A 2,886-nucleotide genomic window follows, 5' to 3' on the forward strand; every position below is an offset into this window, starting at 1 on the left:
TGGTGAGTACATAGGGTTTTCAACCCACAATAATAAAGTTATTGTGTTTTATCATCAAACAATTAACCCAAATACCCATCCTCATTATCTTCTTTATTTCTTAAGGATTTACCCTAAGAATCATCTATCACTCAGTCCTAAGGATTCATCCTAAGGAATTGGCACGAAGTACATCGTCGCCAGGGTTTATACAACAGGCACTAAATTCATAGTTGTCAGGGTTCATCCAACATGTGCTAAGTCCATAGCTCTCATTTATCGACAGTATTATTCACGGGAATCCACCTGCAATACATGTCAATGGGTTTTGAGAGTACATATGATGAACATATTGTTCACAACACCTACAGGTTGCGAGCCTGCTAGTGTTCCACGGACCGTCTAGAATAGTCCATGGTTGTCATCCATACTCTACTAAATGACGGGGCCAACGTTTGGGTAAAGGCTTTTCTCACATTTCACCTCTCACCCTCATCTCATGATCTACCCATGTTTTACCCAACATTTTTGTAGATATAAAATACATATAAAGTTTAAATCATTTAAAACCTGTATAAATCATGCATTCAATATCCATCTCAAATAAACAAACAATATATATTCACATAGCACCTATTTTATATAAAATACTTCATATCTATGTGTAAGGTGAAAGTGACTATACACTCACCTGATAAGATGGTGATTGGACAGCACTTCGTCCCTTAAAACAATCTTTTTTGATGAAACCGGGATGTTTTCTCAAAAACCAAGCTCTGTGCGGGCAGAGTTTCGACTCGAAAAATTTATTTTCTCGGGGACTTCGGGGCTTCGGGACTTGCTTCGGGTGTTAGGGATGTTTCCTAGGCTTCGGGGTGGTTTAGAGTAGTTAGAGAAGGTATTGAGAGTGAAATAGTATGAGAATTAGCAACCATTTCAGGAGGGCTTCGCTTGCTATTTGTAGTAGGAGCCTGACCCTCGATACGTTGGGCGTAATCTTTAGGTACGCGGGGCGTACTGGCTTCTGATGCTCTACGTTGGGAGTAACTTCGGTACGTTGGGCGTACGAGACGTGGCATGGGTTCGTTTTTCGGGCCTCGAACGTGTCGATGGGGTGAGATACGTTCCTCCGTCCGAAGAAAGAGGTCGACGTGGCCAACTTCTGACCTAGTCCGAGTACGCGAGGCGTAAACTCGTACGTTGGGTGTACGGCTTCGGATAAACCTCGAATTTTATATTTAAAACTTCAAAAATCCATATCTTTTGCATACGGGCTCCGTTTTTGACATTCTTTATATCTACGCGTAGGTGAGATTATACTCTACAACTTTCGTTTAGACTCCGTCGGCTAATTTTGACTTCATCCGACGTCCGTTTTCGTCGGTCTTTTTACCGTTGAACTATTATTGACGAGATCTTCGATTCTCATTTAGGTTGTGTCGGCTAAATCGCTCGATCTATAATTCGAATTTCGGGCTGCATACTGCTATGCCAAATCTTAGAAAATTCATAATTTCCTCATACGAATCCAGATTTGGACATTCTTTTTATGCACGCTCTCGGTTTAATGTGTACTATGACTTTTATTTAGATTGCTAAGGCTAAAAAGCACTTTATCATAAATTCACTTTTTACGTCACACAACGTCGTGCCGGTTCTGTCGCGAAACTTTGACAGGTCATAACTTCTTCGTTATAACTCGGATTTCGGTATTCTTTATATTTCCGGAATCATTGTTTCAACCACTACAACTTTCTTCATAGATATAGGGTTTATCTAACATTTATTTTCGACGCTTATTTTTATCCTTAATTTATTAAATCATAATAATTAAGTATAAAACACATAAATTCACATAATTTATTCTTATTACTTCAAAACACGTTAAAATAGTTGACCTAGACTTTTACATTGTCTTTAATGCTTAGCTCAGAAACACGGGCGTTAAAATTCTCTCCCCCTTAGAATGATTCCGTCCCCGGAATCATACATCAGCAAACAGCTGTGGATAGCGACTCATCATGTCACTCTCCGTTTCCCAGGTGAGATTTGGCCCATTCATATGTTTCCATCGCACAAGCACTAGTTCGACCATCTAGCGTCGCAACTTCTTAGTCTTACGGTCAACAATTGCCTCTGATTCTTTAATTAACCTCTTGCTTTCATCTAACCTTAATTCAGAAATTGGAATTATGTCGGGAACTTCTCCCATGAACTTCCTCAAATAACATACGTGGAAAGTGTTATGAATACCATCTAGTTCTTCTGGTAGTTCTAGCTTGTAAGCTTGGTTCTCAATCCTCTGAAGAACTTTAAACGGTCCAATAAACATTGGACTCAACTTTCCCTTTTTATCAAATCTTATAAGTCCCTTCCACGGTGAGACTTTAAGTAAAACCGAATCTCCAACTTCGAATGTCATCGGTCGTCTTTTCTTGTCAGCATAGCTCTTTTGACGATTCTGAGCTGCTAACATCCTTTTCCTAATCAATTTCAGCTTTTCAGCTGTCTGATGGACTATCTCAGGTCCCATAAACTGCTTTTCTCCAGTTTTCAAGCCAACATGACGGCGTTCGACACTTCTGTCCATACAAATCTTGATAAGGTGCCATCTTGATTCTCGAGTGGAAACTATTATTGTAGGAAAATTCTACCAAAGGTGAATGTTCATCCTAGTTACCTTGAAATTCTAGGGTACATGCTCTTAACATATCCTCCAATGTCTGAATTGTTTGTTCGCTCTGACCATTGGTTTGCGGATGGTAGGCTGTACTTAGGCACAATTTCGTACCTAATTCCTCTTGTAGACTTTTTCCAAATCCTTGACGTGAAACAACTATCACGATCTGATACAATCGTTAAAGGAACACCGTGAAGTCTTACTATCTCCTTCATGTAATCATTTGC

Source organism: Lactuca virosa, chromosome 8 (assembly GCF_052849685.1).
Source record: "Lactuca virosa cultivar CGN04683 chromosome 8, Lactuca_virosa_CGN04683_v6, whole genome shotgun sequence".
NCBI lineage: Eukaryota > Viridiplantae > Streptophyta > Magnoliopsida > Asterales > Asteraceae > Lactuca > Lactuca virosa.